The sequence below is a fragment of the Acomys russatus genome, chromosome 2 (genome assembly GCF_903995435.1).
Source record: "Acomys russatus chromosome 2, mAcoRus1.1, whole genome shotgun sequence".
Lineage (NCBI taxonomy): Eukaryota > Metazoa > Chordata > Mammalia > Rodentia > Muridae > Acomys > Acomys russatus.
The window spans coordinates 42936280-42955156 of NC_067138.1; the positions used below are offsets into that span (position 1 = coordinate 42936280).

General features: G+C 39.7%; 1 pseudogene; it reads left to right on the forward strand.

Moving 5' to 3' along the window:
* The first annotated feature begins 14395 nt into the window (after positions 1–14395).
* On the forward strand, positions 14396–15351 carry LOC127206855 (heterogeneous nuclear ribonucleoprotein A1-like; annotated as a pseudogene).
* The last annotated feature ends 3526 nt before the right edge of the window (positions 15352–18877 follow it).

The following is an 18877-nucleotide window of genomic DNA, read 5'->3' on the forward strand; positions in this document are numbered from 1 at the left end:
TCTATAGAGCAAATTTCAGGAGAACAAGGGCTGCACAGAGAAACCCTGTCTTTAAAAACCAAAACCCAAACCAAACCAAACCAAATCAACCAACCAACAACAACAAAAAGAAATTTATACATGAGTATGTCTGGATCAATGGATCTCAGTGTGTAGGTTATGACCCTTTTGGGGGGTGGAAGGACCTATTCCCATGGGTCACATATCTGATATTGTGAACATCAGATATGTACATTATGATTCAAAAAAGTAGCAGTTATGAAGTAGCCATGAAATAATTTTATGATTTGGGGGAGTCATCACAACATGAGAAACTGTATTAAAGGGTGGCAGCATTAGGAAGGCTGAGAACCACTGGTTTAGATCTTAACTGATCTCAATAGCAGATAAAGCCAACCAGGACTTTATTTTTATTTAAATTATTTTTAATTCTAATTTTTTTAGTTTTGAGGACAATATGACATCTAGCCCCCTCCTAGTCTTCAAATATTCCCCCATGCTCTCCAGCATACTCCCCTTGAAACTTCCTGTCTTAAAATTTGAAAAAGTCTGAGTAACTGGTTATTAAGAATTCACCAGCATGCTACCTGCCATCATTAGTATTTTTTCAGTTAATTTAAAAATATTGGTAATTTTAGTAAAGTCATTCAAGAGACTGTCTTTGTAGTAGAGAAATCCTGAAACATCTTTGGAGAAAGGTTTTATTTCTGCAGCTTACTTTCAAGACATTGGGGGACAATGTTTTATACTTACATATAATGCAAATACATATCATACAAAAAGTATTTATAAAATATTTAAGAAGACATGAGAAAGAAACAGAGCAAATAACAACATAAGACAAATAGGTAGTGTTGGTGATGGCAGGGGTGACTGGAGAACTGCTGCTTCCCCATTCAGCCTTGGAGGATCCTTTCGGAAACCTCTTCTTAGATAAAATAGATCCTTACCTTTGATGAATAAGTATAAAGCAGAGTTGGAGTTTATTAAAAGGGATCTTAAGATGGGTCTGGTGGCCCATGACTTTACTCCCAGCTCTTTGGAGGCAAAGGCAGGCAAACCTCTGTGAGTTTCAGGCCTGCCTGGACTATGCAGTTAATTTCCAGCCAGCCAGAGCCAAAGTGAGACCCTGTCTCAAAATAGCAAGAAAAGGAAACATTTTTCAACATAGATTTACACATGGAGGGGATGGAGTGGTCATTAATAGAGAGTTGCCCACTAGGAGAAAGAGTAAAACTCAGTCAAAGGGGTGGGTATGAGTTTCTCAAAGGAGAGTCTTTATTCAATCTTTACAGGAGTCCAATCATAGGAGTTGGTGAGTTCTGAAATTCAGAAACATCAGTGAGACTACAAGGTAGTTCCTGAGGCACAGCAGAGAAGATCACAGTTGACAACGCAGAACTCTAGATAACAGGGCTTCAGGAAGGGAAGTAGGCATCTTCACTGTAAACAAACATCGATCTCTGGTTTACTGGATTCCTGGAAGATACTCAGAAGAGTAAGACAAAAAAAATTGAGGGACATGAAAAGGGAAAGGAGCCCATGACTGGAGTTTTGAGAAGCAAGAATTCCATTGTGATTAATATTTGTTTGTGAAGGCTGCTGACAAAAGGACTATTCCTTTCATATATAAATAGCTTATGTTCTGATAACAGAGAAACTCATGTCTCACCACTTACCCAGACATTTTCAGGGAATCCCAAACAAGATTACTGTCCCAGCATGAGCTGACAACTTGACAAAATCTAAAAAGTCACCCGGGAAAAGGGAGACTCAACCGAAGAATTGCCTAGACCATAGGTTGGGCTGTGGCCATACCTATGAGGTATTTTCTTAATTGCTAATTGGTGTAGGAGGGCCTAGCCTCCTGCGGGCGGCACAATCCCTAGGCAAGTGGACCTGGGATGTATAAGACAGGGAGCTGAGCAAACTAGTAATCCACATTGCTCTGCGATTTCTGCTTCAGTTCCCCACTCAAGATTCCTGCCTTGAGCTCCTGCCCTGGCCTTTCCTGCTGATGGACTGTAACGTGTACGCCAAATAAATCCGTGCCCCTTCCCCTCCCCCACTGCCCAGTTGCTTTCTGTCAGTGTTTTAGTGAAGCAAAAAAAAAAAAAAAAAAGGCACATTGGGACAACTATTAACTTTGTTTGCATTAAAGATACCCTACTTTCCTTCATCTCTGTGATCTATAGGTATAACATTCAGGAACTACCCTACAATCTCATTTAGTTTCCTCAGCAATCTATTTGAGATATGGCCCAAAGTCACGCAAATCCTATATATAACACTTGTAAAGAAAATGAAGTATGACTCTTTCTTAGGGAAGCCCACACTTATGCTCTGTAGTGTATTTTTTGAAAGGCTTCTTTATTTATTTCTTTATTTCTTTATTTATTTATTATGTATACAGTGTTCTGCCTACATGCCAGAAGAGGGCACCAGATCTTATTACAGATGGGCACAAGCCACCATGTGGCTGCTGGGGTTTGAACTCAGGATCTCTGGAAGAGCAGACCGTGCTCTTAACCTCTGAGCCATCTCTCCAGCCCCTCTGTAGTGTATTTTACTTTCTTCCAGGGGCCTCTAGGTATGTTAACCCATGTACTTAAAATCTATTTAAAAACATATCTAATAAACCCCCAACTCTTCCAATCTAGCTAATACTGAAAGTGATCAATCTTTTCTGTGTTGAAGCAAAGAATCAAGTTTTACCAGAGTTAAGATCCCAAAGGTGCTTAGCTGTCTCAATGCCTGTTGCTACTAACAGGCCCATATCCCATTTGTATACACTCAGGCCTTAAATCTGGTTTATCACTATTTTAATCCTTCTTATTTGAAAACATTTCCACATAAAAGAAGTACTCTTCTCTGTGTTGGCAACCTTCGCAGCAAATGTTGCTAATTGTGCCAGATTCTTCATTCTCAGCTGGCAAGAAGCCTGAAGTAGACTGTGGAGTAAGGGGCCCCTTTCTCTTCCCATATTGCTGTAATTTTCCCTCTGTATCTTATTTCAGAAAATATTTTTCTTTGAAGAATTTGGGTGATGGTTGAAACCAACTTTTTGAACTCTTTGTATTTTCTCCCCACTCCATTTCCCTTCCTTTCTCCATGCTTCCTCTCTTCCTTCCTAATTTCTCACCCCTCCCTTCCTCGCTTTCTACTTTGGCAGCACCACTCTGTATGTAGCTCCTACTGAACTGTAACTTACTAAGTTGGCATTAAACTAACCCTCCTGCCCCTGCCTGGCTGTCTTTGTTAACTTTTGTGTAACTTTGAAATTACCTTAAGGCTTTCTCAAGTAGTCTGAACTAGCTATTTTTGTGCAGCCATTTCTTCTGAATTGAAACATCTCACTGGTAGAGTGACCCAAACTCATAAGACACAAGGAATCCCCCCTCCCAAAACAAATCTTGCAAGCCTCAAGATACTTCAAAAGTTATGATTCCCAAGGCCTCTCCCCGAGGTTGGAAATACAATCAACAATTGCTGGGGAGTAGAGACTATCTGGTGGGGCTGCATGAGAGTCTTCCAGGGAGCTCCATGTATGAAGGATTTTCTGATTCATTGTTTATATTGGTGTGGGCTTTTCAGGGATGACGTTGCTTTTGAGTCATCAATACATCTGTATATAGGACTCTATGGTCCTATAAGTAATCTCAGTAAATTCATTGGTTCACTAGCCTAGACTCAGATGGTATTGGTTCTTTGATCTCTTGTTGATATTCTATCTGTTTTTAATACACATTTGTTTATAGCTTCTCAGGAACAGTCACACAATACAGTTGGTGACCAAACAAGAACCAAATGACAGAACCAAAGACCAGTTGAGGAAGAAAGTTTCATAGCTTTTGTGATAAGTTGTGACTCATGTAACTGAGGCTGAACACAGAACACACACTGAGGTAATCTCAGTGGGACTACATTTTTCTTTATGTGATATGAGGTAGTGTGTCTCTTTATAGAGGCAGTTGAATGTTTTCTGTGGAGTGGAATTCCTGAGAGTAGAATGTCCTTTGAGAGAATCCCAGATGTTCATCATATTCTATGTGATGTCATATCTCCTTGATAAATGGTGGTCATCTCACAAATATGGGATGCTTTCCCAAATGACTGATGGACTAAGGAATGTATTCCAGTCCCTGAAAGTAACACACATGTGATAGGATTGTAAGCAGGCAGAGTAGGCTCTTACATGGACTTTCTATGGGAATAAAACCTGTAATTGAGGCCTCAGTGTCTGAATTTGCTCAAGTAAGGGAAATTACACTGAGGAAAAGACATGCAGATGCTGTTTTCTTCATTAGCCTCTGATTTGGCATGAAAATTGGAAAAGGGGAAAGATGAGATAGACGTAAACATTACCTCTTAATTTCTTACCAATGGCAAGAAAAATACAAATTTAGAGACTGAGGGTATATCTCAGTGGTAAAGCACTTCCCTACCATGCACTAGGCTCTGAGTTCAAATCTGAGTACCGCAAAAACAAACCAACAGGGCTGGAGAGATAGCTCAAAGGTTAAGAGCACCGCTGCTCTTCCAAAGTCCAGAGTTCAATTCCCAGCAACCACATGGTAGCTCACAACTATTTATAAAGAGATGTGATGCTCTCTTCTGGCCTGCAGGCTTACATGCAGGTAGAATACAGTATAAGCAGTAATAAATAAATAAATAAATAAATAAATAAACAAACAAACATACAAGAAAGTACTATTAGGAAAGTACAAGTTTGGTCTGTGTGAAAAACCTCTACCTGGGAAAAACCTCAGAAACCATTGGAAGCATTTGACAGCAAAGAGGAAGAGAGAGAGAGAGAGAGAGAGAGAGAGAGAGAGAGAGAGAGAGAGAGAGAGAGAGAGAGAGAGAAACATACAGGAGATACTCCTCACCTCCAACTTTTAATCCAGAGGAAGAAAGAGTCAGTGGTGCAACATGCATGCAAGGGCCTTAATAAATGCACGGAACAGGAAACTATAATAACTATGTATCTGAACTCCGTAAATTGGGGGAGACTTTTCTAAAAGAAAGGAAAGAGCTTCTTGCCACCTAACTCATAATGATGTGAGGCATAGGGGCAAATAGCACCAATCTGAGTGCTCTAGAAGCAAAGAAACTGAGCAGTGCAATGATACAGATACATCTTTGAGACAAAGAGAGTATAACCTGAGGAAATACAAGACAAACCAGTCCCTGATGGACTGGTTCACACAGATCCTTAGGAGCACTTGGTTAGTACTGACTGAAGTCACTATGAATGCAAGAAAGACAAAAAGAGTGTGGACCGTCACTGACAAGAACTAGGCACAGGGAGAGGCAGTGTATGAGGGCCAGTTTATTGAGAAGACAGGACTGTATCCATAGGAGAGTTAAAGGGATTTTGGTTCATCAAGGACCTCAATGTTTAGTCTCTGGTTTTAGGGGTTTTCCCTAGTGTCCCGATATTAATGACATCAACTGGTTTGTAAATCATATTCACAAAGTACTAAAGCAATGAAGAGGGCATGAAACAAGTGCAAAGCAAACTAAAGAATCTTTCTGGGTCACTTGAAAGAAAACATAAGTTTCGGGTCAAGCTGGAGATCCTTAGGGGGATATAAAAAGATAAGCAAGTACTGTACTAGTGAACTTCTAGAAGTCTTTGAAGCTTGAGCAATAGTTCATAAAAGGCAAAAATGATAAAACGGTGCAGATGGAAAAAGACTGAGCTTGTCCCAGAATTAAGTAGCTATTCTCCCATAGTATATGGTGTAGATATTTCCCCCCACAAAATAGTGTACTGAAGGTGGAGATTGTTTTTCATTCCTGGGCCCTTTCAGCAGACAGCCCTCTAATCATGTGACTAGCTCCTCTCGCAACAGGTCCACCCTCCAAGTATTCATTTGCATAAACTCAGTTAATGTTGAAAAGAGATAATTTAAAAAAAATGGTCCTCTCATTTCTATTACTTAGGGCAACCCAAGTATTTTAGAAGTATTCATGTCACTTGTTTATGTGAATTGCAAAATGGAGTTTATGATGTTAATAATGATTAATATTTGTTAATGATGGGTATAGTCAGGTGGAAAGGCATTAGGTATAACTGGCACATGTCTGCTGTAGTAGTGCTGGGGCAGAAGGTCATTTTTCATTGGGGAACAGGAAGCAGAAACATGGGGCTTGGAGCATGACTGGCCTACAAGCCACAGCCAGACCCTAAGTGGCCCATATCAGCTACCCACCTTGTATCCTAAACATTCCACCCCCAGGAAAAGTGCCAATTTCTGGAAACCAAATATTCAAAGACATAAGATTGAGACACATATTTTACATTCCAACCACAGCAGTTACACAGTAAGAGTCACATTCTCATTAGTGTTTGTTTTCATTTGATTTTGGGGAACCAAAGAAGTGGTTCAGTGGGTAAAGGTAAAGGTTCTTGCCACACAAAGCTATTTCATGCTTTATACTTAAGTGTAGATTATATCCTCTGAATACGGTAACATTAGAAGCCACAAAATCATGTGTGTGTGTGTGTGTGTGTGTGTGTGTATATATATGAATATATACGTATATATATTCAAGGCACTTGGTCATGATTTTTTTCAGCAACCAATATGTCCTTTTGAGTAGATGTTATTTTTTCCTTCTTAAACATCTCCTTTTTCTTAATGCTATTGATAACCCGAAGCTTGTGCTACCTTTTTCTTAATAAAACCAACCTTTGTTTCACACTAACTAATCCTTCAAGTCTTCCCTACCATATAAGTTAAAGTTATGGCTGCACTTGGGTGGACGTCCATGGAAAGAACCCTTTGGGCTGCACACTTCACAGTATGTAGCTGCATCTTCTGTTGCCAGTGACAAGACTTTCTGATATTTTTGGTGAATTACCTATATAATTCTACCATACAGGCTAGTGGTGAGGATCAGTATCTTCATTTTATACATGAAGAGTTTGAAGTAGAAACATAAAAATGCCCAGAGTTATGTAGTTAATAAGTTAGAAAGAGAAAAAGAACTCAGGTAGTAAATTTCAGAGTCCATATCATGTCCGACGGGTTTAGGGGTCAGAAAGATGTCTTGGCTCTCATTTGGAATGATGAAAGGATAGAAGCTTGATAGTATTCCCGTGAGAGTTAACCTCAAAGACGTCGTCCATGGTGCTAGCTTCCATATGAGGTTGGCAGCCTTGTATCTTCTTGCACAGTGCACCAGTTTGGTGGATATGATGGGAGATAATATCTAAAGTTTAGAATGTAAAGCTCATCCTTGAAAGATAATGTGCCTTTCTGTGCTGTTTGTCTGGTCAGGAGGAAGCTAGCTGCCTTCAGTAGCTCTATAGAGAAGCCCACAGGTGAGGATTTGAGACCTTTGGTCAGTTGCCAGGGAGGACTGTGTGTGCTTGGAACTTGACCTTCCAGTGCCATCCAGACTTTCAAATAACTGTAGTCTCTACTGACATTTTAATTGAAACCTCATAAAAGACGTAAACTAGAACCATCCAGTTGAATTCCTTCTGAATTCCTGAGTGGCAGAAGGAGATTATCCATGTTAATCAATTAAACTACTGGTATTAGGCTAACATGATATGTAGCAAGAAATAATTATCAATATAGCACCAACAGAAGGTGGCTGTAGCAGAAGTAAAGGTGTTTGAGTGAAGTGAACACGAACTAGTCATCCTCTCACCCAAATTCTTTCTGGCTAAGAATTAAGATTTGCCAAGAACCCCACGGCTTATGGAATCCATTAACAGGATCTTTAAACCACACTCTTAGTAGGTTCAGAGGAACAAAAGCTCTGTTCTTAGAAGCTTCAAAAGGCTAGGCATGGCTATGTGTCCCAATGTGCCAATTAAATAGATGAGTAATAGTGAAAAGAAGAGACAGGATATTTAATTAGTACTGCCACATTGAGAAATACACATAAAAGGATTTGGTGTAGGCATATCTGTCTGTGTTCAGGGCTCTCACATTAGTTTCAGGTTTACATAGAGAAAAATTGGGCAAAAGGAAGGCATAACTTAGCAGTCTTGGTCAGCTGCTGATCTGGTTCAATATTGTCTTAGCTCTGACTCTGCAGGATGGTTGGAAGAAGTTTGTTTGGCTTGCGGAGAGCACTCTGGCTCCAGTATGAGCACAGCATTGCCATCCTAGATAATTATCTTCATTTGAATAGTGGTTGTCCTTTATGGCTGGCATTCCTTGAGGGTAGTTTTTGTCTCTTGTCATAAAGATCTCTATTAATCATATTTATTGCTGGAATCAATGGTAACTTGAGGTTTAAGGACAAAGAGGAGAACTTTAGGTGCCTTTAATGGTCTGAAATAGGACATTGTAAAAAGAAAGTAGGATTAAAAAAAAGAGAGATGCAAAATGAAGGCAGGGATGCCAGACTTTTGCTTTTATTCATCTCATGAGTCCAAGTGATCAATGTCCCCTCCCCCATAAAGCAGTTTCTAACCACTGGTTACAGGACAAGCCACACCAGGGCAATAGACTGTTTTGCCAGCAGGAGTCATTCATGGGAGTATGAACAACATGTTAACCATTGTGTTCAGGCAGCTAGAACACCATGCTAGATACAATTATGCCAGAGAAAAGACAGCACAGAGACACAGATCCTTCTTTCCTCACAAATGTAAATGTCTCTAAAACCTATAAAAATCTTGGGAATTTTATTTATGAAGAAAGGGTGAAATGGGGAGAGTAAAGAGAGTTATGTATCTTGGTTTTATAAACAATAAGTGACTAAGATACCTCGAATAGGTGAGAACAAATTTTCAGCACAGATAGATATTTGAGTTAGAGAATAAAATAATTTCAGTTATAGAGAATGACATTATTTATAAAATTTTGCCCTTACAATATTTGTAGTCCAAATCTTCATACTCACCATTTCATTTTTCATAGAGACCTTTCATAGAGAAAGAGAAAAAAGAGATCAATGGTGACATAAAACAACAATGTCAATTTTCATTTATTAGAAGTTATAGCTTTACATCCTTTAGAATGTATAGAAATAAATCTTTGTGGAGAACAGGATCTTTATATTACACTAATGATTCTGAATCCTACTGATGCATTCTCAGTCCCAGGGAATGGCTCTTAACATTTCCAAACTATTAAACTCATTTGGTTCTCACAGCAAATCTATGGAATACTTAATACAATCAATGTCATTTCAAGTTAAACAAACCAAGACACAATGAAATTGGTGCCATGTGTCACAGACAGTCTGTTTCTGAAACTCATGAACTTAAGAACTTCCTTTTCAAGAGAGCTCCTCAGGAGATACCTTATTTTAAGATATTTCATTTCTGATAGATCAAATTCATCCAGGTAACTGTGACTACACTGAAAATATGTTATATAAAATTTGGAAGCAGATTTCATATACACTCCCTAATACATGCATGATAATTTTGGTGACAATACTGTTGCACATGGGCTCCCCTTTCAAAGTGACTGGCATTGGCTGTGACATCAACTGTCCTGGCTGTGGAGTGGGAGGCTTGCAAACCTGTAATTGGAAGAGCTGGTGTCATCTGAGAACCAAAAGCAGGCTTTAAATAGCTCTAAGGGACCAAGCTGATCCTTTCAAGGCCAAGTTATCAAAATAGTTTCTTGGTTTGTGTGCTTGACCTCTCGTGAACTCAGAGGTTGAGCTTTGAAGGCTACTTTCAACTCTCTCTGGAGGCAGAAACAAACAAACTCATGCCATTCTTATGAATGAACTACAACGGAAACAATCCACACAATGTCAAAATTAGATGGTTGCACAGAGTCTTGGGAGGCCAATGAATTCCCATGAATTTGAGAGAATCACCACTTTACCAAATCTCTCTATAAAGCAGGGCCTTAGTGCCAAATCCTGCATTTAGCAGAACATTCAGCTAGAAACACAATCTGATAGCTCTACTCCTTTCTTCTCAGTAAGACCAAATTGAACATTTCTTATGAGCTTTCACTTAGGAAAATGATCAGCACCTGTATGTAAAGCCAGAAAGGGAGAAGAAAAGTGATTGATATGTGGTGATCCCTATTTTCACCAGTTCTTGTGTAGAAATGCTTTGACATGTGAAACAGAGTACATATAATTAGGGAACCAAATTTTAGCATGATTTTTCACGAAAGAAATTGAGTTGTTGGCCAAGAGGATCAAATGAAAATCCCCAAACAGCCAAAGCAGTTGTTAATACAAATGGGTTTCTCTCTAGAAACTGACAGTAAGACCCCACTGCCAATGACAACACCCACACATCTTATTGAGCATGGAGTAGTCTACCTGGTGCCTATATGAAGCTCTCACCCCTATGTTCTAATCTCTTTGGTGTGGAATGGTGCGGAAGAGCACTTTATAGGCCACAGAAACACAAATGTGATCACCAACCCAGCCACAAAACTTTTGACTTACAACCTATCCTACCTCTGAAATTGCAAACAAACCACAATTTAATGCTTTATTTTATAAGAGTTCCCATGGCCATTGTCTCTTCGAAGCAATAAAACACTAAGACCACCTTCACATATTGTTTTTTTATTTTAATTTTATTAATTTAGTCAGATTACAACTCAATTGTTATCCCATCACTTGTATCCTCCTGTTTCTCCCTCCCTCCTGCTTTCACCCTATTCCCTTCCCTTAGGTCTAAGACTGAGGAGGACCTCCTCCCCTACTATATGGTCATAGCTATCAAGTTTTATCTTGGTAGCCTGTTTATTCTTTCTTTGAGTGCCATCAGGCCCCCACCCCACCTCCAGCAAGGGTAGGTGGAAACCTACAAGAAGCACATATTGTTAATGAAAAAACCATTTGTCTTCATTTTCTTGGTAGGCTGAACACAACCTAATACTGCTTATTTTACTTAGTGATGATTGCAAGTTGGCTTTTATTCAAAGAATGGAATAAGTGTCATTTTATTTTCATTATAATAGCTATAGAAATAAAGTACCCATTTCTAGGAGACTTGCTGCTTAAACTCATGACTAAGTTAGGTGAATTATTAGGTGTTAGAGTTTGGACTTAAAAGTTACCCCAGGGAGTGATGGGAAAAATCCCCCAAAGAACCATGTGTTAAAGGTTAGGACTCCAGTGTGGTGCTACAGAGAGGTGATGGAAACATTTAATACATGGCTAACTCTACAAGACACTGTTCAGAGCCTTAATTAGAACAATTAGGTCAAGAGAAAGAAATAAAATGATAACCAGTAGGCAAGGAAGTGCTTATTCACACAGGAAAACAATACAATCCTATACTTGAGACTGTAAAGACTCCACCAGAAAGCTCAGGCTTATTAAATGCTTTCAGCAAAGTATCCAGATATAAAATCAATATAAAAATTAGCAATTTTCTATATGACAATAATTGGATAAATGATCATATTCGTAATGGCTTCAGGAAAAAAAAACCAGCCATCAATACCTAGAGGTAAATCCAACAAAGAAGACAAAAGATCTTTACAATGAAGACTTTGAGACACTGAAGGAAGAATCTGAGGAAGACAAAAGACGATACAAATATTCCCCATACTCATGAATTGGCAGAATTAATACTGTGAAAATAGTTATATTACTGAGATTAATCCTCATACTCAAAGCAATGCTTATCATTCTTCAGAGAACTGGCAAAAAACAGTCTTTAAAATGTTTTTTTTTCTCATCATGTTTAGTGATCTTTTATTTCTTTCTTTAAAATATTTTATTATAATTTATTTACAATACATCCCAATTGTAATCCCCTCATTCTTATCTTCCTGTTCCCATCCTCCCTCCCTTTTTTGACCTATTTCTCTCCCCTAGACGTCTGACAGGTGTGGTCCTTCTCCTCCACTATCTGACTGTAGTCTAACAAGTTTCTTCTGGCTACACTGTGTCCACTTTCTCTATGTCCCCATGGGGCCTCTCCACCAAGGGGCAGTGATGAAATGCTGGGCACCAGAGTTCCTGTGAGAGTCAGTCCTGTGTGACACCCCTCCCCCTGCCTTAATGACCTGTCCTTTGGCTACATCTGAAGAGTGGGTCTAGGTTATCTGATCGCAATGTCCTTGGTTGGTGCACCAGTTGATGCAGCCCCCCTGGGTCCAGATTCACCATCTTTAATAGACTCTTTATGGAGCTCCTGACAACACCCACCCACCCCATTCTTGCATCTACCAACTCTTCCATACCACTTGTAACTCTTAACCGAGAATCCAGCTGTGAAACCCAGTATCTGTCCAGATCATCTGCTGGGTTGAGTCTCTCAGAGGACATCTTTGTTGGCCTAATATCCACTTATAAGTGGGTATATACCATGTGTGTCATTCTGGGTCTGGGTTACCTCACTCAGGATGATATATACTAGTTCCATCCATTTGCCTGCTAACTGCAAGATTTCTTTGTTTTTGATAGCTGAGTAATATTCCATGGTGTAAATGTATCACAGTTTCTTTATCCATTCTTTGGTTGAGGGACATCTAGGATGTTTCCAGATTCTGGCTATTATGAATAAAACTGCTATGAACATAGTTGAGCAAAATCCTTATTGTATTGTAGAACATCATTTGGGTATATTCTCTGGAGTGGAATGGCTGGGTAGCGGAGGTAGAACAATGCCCAACTTTCTGAGGAAGCACCACATAGATTTCCAAAGTGGTTGTACAAGTTTGTACTCCCTCCTCTAATGTAGAAGTGCTCCCCTTTCTCCACATCCTTGCCAGCATCAAAACTTGAGTTTTTGATCTTAGACATTCTGATAGGTGTAAGATGAAATATCAAAGTCATTTTGAATTGCATTTTCCTGATGACTAGAGATGCCGAGCATTTCTTTAAGTGTTTCTCAGCCATTTGGTACTCCTCTGCTGAGAATTCTGTTTAGCTCTGTACCCCATTTTTAATTGGGTTATTTGTTTGGTGGTGTTTAATTTCTTGAGTTCTTTATTTATTTTGGATATTATCCCACTGTCAGACATAGAGTTGGTGAATATCTTTTCCCAGTCTGTAGGCTGTTGTTTCCTTCTCTTGAGTGTCCTTGGCATTACAGAGGCCTTTCAGTTTCATGAGGGTCCATTTATTAATTGTTGACCTTAGAGCCTGAGCTGTTGGTGTTCTGTTCAGAAAGTTGTCTCCTGTGCTGGTGAGTTCTAGGCTCTTCCTCACTTTTATTTCTAACAGATTCAGTGTGTCTGGTCTTATGTTGAGGTCTTTAATCCACTTAGACTTTTGTTTTGTGCAGGGTGATAAATATGGGTCTATTTGATTTTTCTACATGTAGACATCCAGTTAGTCTAGCACCATTCGTTGAAAATGCTATATTTTTTCCACTGATTGGGTTTGGCTACTTTGTCAAAAATGAAGTGTCCATAGGTATGTGGGTTTATTTCTGGGACTTTGATTTCATTCCATTGATCAACCAGCATATTTCTATGCCAGTACCATGCTGTTTTTTTTTTTTTTAATTAAAGTTGCCCTATAATACAGCTTTTGACCTGCAATAGAGATTCTTTGAGAAGATCTTTATTTGTACAGGATTGTTTTGGCTACTTTGGGATTTTTGTTTTTCCATATGAAGTTGAGAATTGATCTTACCACATCTGTGAAGAATTGTGTTGGAAATTTGATGGGAATTGCATTGAGTCTGTAAATTGCTTTTGGAAAGATGACTATTTTACAATGTTGATTCTCCCTATCACAAGCATGGGAGATCTTTCTACTTCTGATATATTTTTCAATTTCTTTCATCAGAGACTTGAAGTTTTTTTCATGTTGGTGTCCATGATTTGTGCTGCTAATGGAGGCCCTGTTAATGTTTGTGGTCCCTGTTCTCTCCTGTGTTCATGTGGATGATGTCTATAATCTGTAATATAGTCAGGTGCTGTGTTGACATCCATGGTTCATGTTGATTTCCCTGGTCTGTGCTACTGCTAGGTACCATGTTGGTGTCTATGGTGTGTACTGAGGCCTGAGACCATGTTGATGTTTGTGATACATACTACTACCAGAGAACATGTGGATGCCCATAGCATGGGCTGCACCCTGAGGCCATCAGGATGTCTGTGGACCATGCTGTCACCAGGGGCCATATTAATGTGCATAGCTTGTGCTTCCACTAAGGACTATGTTGAGGCTTCTGGTTCATCTTACCACCAGAGAACATGTGGATGTGCATAGCCTGGGCTGCTTCCTGAGGCCATGTGGATGTCTGTGGTCTATGCATCTTCCAGAGACTGTGTTGATGTCTACTATCAGGACTACCTAAGGAGAATTTGTTGATGTCTGTGGTCCATGCTGTGCTGCTGCTATGGGCAAGGATGCTTCTGTTGCAGTGGTATTGATGACTGACTCCAGACTCAAAATTAAAAATGAGAGACAACTCCTTCCTGGTGGTTGACATGGCTGAGGTAGCATCACTGAAGGGTCCCATCTCCCTGCCATCATGTCTAAGTCAGAATCTCCTGAGGAGCCAAAACAACTGTGGAAGTTGTTTGTTGGAGGGATGAGCTTTGAAACAACCAATGAGAGTCTGAGGAGCCATTTTGAGCAATGAGGGACACTCACTGACTGTGTGGTAATGAGGGATCCCAACACCAAGAGATCTAGGGCCTTTGTCTTTGTCACATATGCCACTGTGGAGGAAGAGGATGTTGCTATGAATGCTAGACCACTCAAGGTGATTGTAAGAGTTGTGGAAACCAATAGAGCTGTGTCAAGAGAAGATTCTCAGAGACTAGGTGCTCACTTAACTGTGAAGAAGATCTTTGTTGGTGGTATTAAAGAAGACACTGAAGAACATCTCCTACAAGACTACTTTGAGCAGTATGGGAGAACTGAAGTGATTAGAATCATGACTGACAGAGGCAGTGGGAAGAAGAGGGACTTTGCTTTTGTCACCATTGGTGACCGTGACTCTGTGGAAAAGACTGTTATTCAAAAATATCATACTGTGAATGGCCACACCTGTGAAGTAAGAAAAGCCCTGTCAAAGGAAGAGATGGCTAGTGCCTCATCCAGCCAGAGAGGTTAGAGTGGTCCTGGAAACTTTGGTGGTGGGCATGGAGGCAGTTTTGGTGGCAATGACAATTTTGGTCAAGGAGAAAACTTCAGTGGTCATAGTGGCTTTGGTGGCATTTGTGGTTGTGGTGGATATGGTGGCAGCAGGGATGGCTATAATGGATTTGGTAATGATGAAACAATTTGGGAAGTGTTAGAAGCTACAAGGATTTTGGCAATTACAACACTCAGTCTTCAAATTTGGAACCAACTAAGGGAGGAAACTTTGGAGGCAAGAAACTTCATGGTGGTGGAGGCCAGGACTTTGCAAAACCACAAAACCAAGGTGGCTATGGAGGTTCCAGTAGCAGCAGTAGCTGTGGCAGTGGCAGGATGTTCTAATTACATTACAGACAGGAAACAAAGCTTAACAGGAGAGGAGAGTGAGAGAAGTGATCGGGAAGTTAGAGATTACAACAGATTTGTGAACTTGGACAAACACATTGGCGGCAGGGCCTAGCTGCTACAAAGAAGATATGTTTGTAGATAATATTCAGATGTATGGGCAAAAAGAACTCTAGGACTGTATTTGTGACTATGGTAATTGTATAACAGGTTATTTTAGTTTCTGTTCAGTGGGAAGTGTAAAGTATGCCAACAAAGGGTTTTACTGTAGACCTTTTTTCACCCATGCTGCTGGTTGCTAAATGTTATAGTCTGATCATGACTCTGAGTAAATGTGTCTTTTTTTTTTAAGAGAGTGATATTGAAGGCTTCTGTGACAACCCACACCCCACAATAAAAGAAATAATCTAGACAGAAAGCCATTGAAGAGAGATCTTAAAAATTGTGATAAGGATACTGAAGTGTAGGTCTTCATAGTTGATGGCTTCTGGAGGTGAGGTGGGAAACTACTCGATTATCTTTAAGGAACTAGCCACTGGGAGTTTGGCCATTTTCCAATGAGTGTACAGGCAACACAAATTGGAATTGGTGTATTTTTTGTGCGGTAGGTCACAAGGTTGGGAAGGTGGACCTAGGAGGAACGAACGGAAAGTGAGAGGGGGTCAGGGTGTACTGTATGAAATTCCAAAACAAATACTAAATTTATATATGTCTTAGTTTGGGTTTTATTGCTGTGAAGAGACACTATGATCATGGCAACTTTTTATAAAGGAAAGGGTTTAATTGGGGGTCGATTACAGTGGGAAACATGGTAGTGTGCCAGAAGACATGGTGCTGGAGAAGGAGCTGAGACTTGTACATCTTACTCCAAGGGCACAGAGGAAGATGTTGGGCCACAGTGAGCATAGCTTGAGCATATATTACCTCAAAGCCGTCCTCCACAGGGACATATTTCTTCCAAAAAGGCCACACCTTCTCCAATAAGGCCACACCTCCTAATAGTGCCACTCTCTATGGCCAGGCATTCAAGAACATGAATCTATGGGGGAGCCATAGCTATTCAAACCACTGCACTCCACTCCCTGACCCCCATAGGCTTGTAGCCGCATCATAGTGCAAAATGCATTCAGTCTCCGTAGTCTATCACAGCCTCAACAATATTTAAAAGTCCAACGTTCAAGTTCTTTTCTTGCAGAGGATATACATTAGTGTTCCAGAACACAGAGAGGGAGCATCATGAGGGAACGCTGGACTAAAGTAAGATTGAAACCACTTGGACAAACTGCAATCTCTGCATCTCCAGGACTGATACTAAAATGCTGGTCAGATTTCCAACTCCTTTTGACAGCAACATACTTCTTTCTCTTGGGCTTTTTCTACTGCTTGTTAGTGGATTTCCCTGGTGGATATCCTGTTGTTGCTGTTGTTTTAAACAAAACTCAAACATTTAACTTTTACCAATAAAGACAAGGGAGCAAAATGGTGGGGTGAACGTCAGCTAACTCAGAGATACAGAGAAATCACCCAGCTGAACTTCCCCCTCAGCCATGTCTCAAAAGAAAAGGAATGCTCATTCTACATGCTGTCTCAAATCCCCTTCAAACTGAATGTCTCTCCCTTTTACTTCCTGTGCATCTCTCTATCCATCCTCCTGACTTCCTCTTACTCTCTATGATTTTTTTTTCCTGTGCTTATTCCCTGTCACCTGTCAACTGGTTGCTTGCTCTATCTCTTGACTTATGGTTGGTTTTATTTAATTCAAGCAGAAAACTCTTGAATTAAAGGTGTATACTAGCACTGAACCACACCACAACTACAAATATTTTTTTCTCCCAGTAAACAGTACAGTCTTGGGGTTCATAGTGTGATCTAAAATCCTGCAACACTACCCCACAACTTTGACATTTCCAGCATCTTAAAGTCTCCAATGCAATGCAAGCTTCGCCTTCCCAGCTTTATGTATTGGCCTCTCTAGGCCTCCTTGTAGGGACATGCCTAACACATTCTGGACCTCAGTGGCTTTCCTGAGTCAAAGAGGGAAATTCCACAACCTCTTTATTTTATCCTTGATTCTAAAGCCAGAATCAGGTGGCTAAAGCTGCTAAGTTCTGCTGCTTGCCTGCTTCTTTGTTTTATTATATCTTCACCAGCTTTCTGTTTTCAACGGTTTCCTCCTTTGCCTAAGTTTGGCTATCCTGGAACATATTCTGTAGACTGACCTTGAACTCAGAGATCTGCATGCCTCTGTCTGCTGAGTGCTAGGATTAAAAGTGTGTACTACAACACCTGGATCTAAACCATTATTTAATCCCTTTTCAGGAAGTGGAGTTTTAGCTAGATGAAGTCTTGCTCTGAGAACACAACTCCCTTTATTTGATTTTTTTCTTTAATCTGTTTATCTCTGTGAACACAGGATTTAGCTCCATTTTTCTGGTGTCTCTTCTCATTATAGATCTTTATAAACATGGCTACTAATAAGCACAGGACCCAGTCCACACCAGCTTGTTTTGAAATCTCTGGAACTGCAATTAATTAAACTTCTATTCAGCCTCAGTCAGATTTTTTTTTTTGAATGAGGACAAAAAGCAGCCATATTCTTTGCCAACATATCAGGAGGCTGGTACTATAGGCCACACTGGTCATGACACACTCTTCCAACCAGGCCACACCTTGTCCAACAATGCCACACCTCCCAATACTGCCACTCCCTATGGCCAAGCATTCCAGCATATGAATCTATGGGGGACATATTTATTCAAACCACCACATTATGTTAAAAAATCAAATCAAAATATAAAAATATAAACAACAGTTAATATTTTTTATTTGCCTATGTTTATATATATGTATATATAAATATATAAAGCATTTTATATTTTAATATTATATCTCTTAGCTGAGTTGTATGTCTTCACCCATAACTGTAAAATAAGGTAGAGTTAAGTAACATAATTTTATGTAATAAATATTTTAAAATCATAGGATTAGAAAAATGGTTACTGTTGAGTCAAGCATATTGAAAGTAAATTTATAGTGTGTCCCTCTACAAAATAACACACTTGGAAGGTATGCAAATTAGAGAAACAAATTAGAACATCTTTTTCTTAATCTGGAAAGTTCCACAGAAAGCATGAAGGAATGCATTAAAAAAAAAAGTTTATTTTCCCATGAATGACTGAAAATCTAAACTCACATTACTTAACTAGATTCCGAAGTTCAGGGCAAGTAGTAGAAAGATCCCCAATTTAAAATTTAATTATTTATAAAATGTAAGCTTTTGCCCACAACCTGTGAATTATTAAAATAAGTAACTAAGCTTCCAGGTTTCCTTGTCAGATTATCTCATGTGGAATGATTCTTTATTCATATTGCCAGGGCCTGGAGTGGAGCCCAATGGGGCTGTGGGTGTGCATTATGCACAAAGTCCTGGGTTAAATCCCCAGCACCAGAACAAAAAGCAAACAAGAACAAGAAGAAAAGAATAGATGGGAAGGAGAAAAGAGCACCTTTGTAGAGCAAGGGA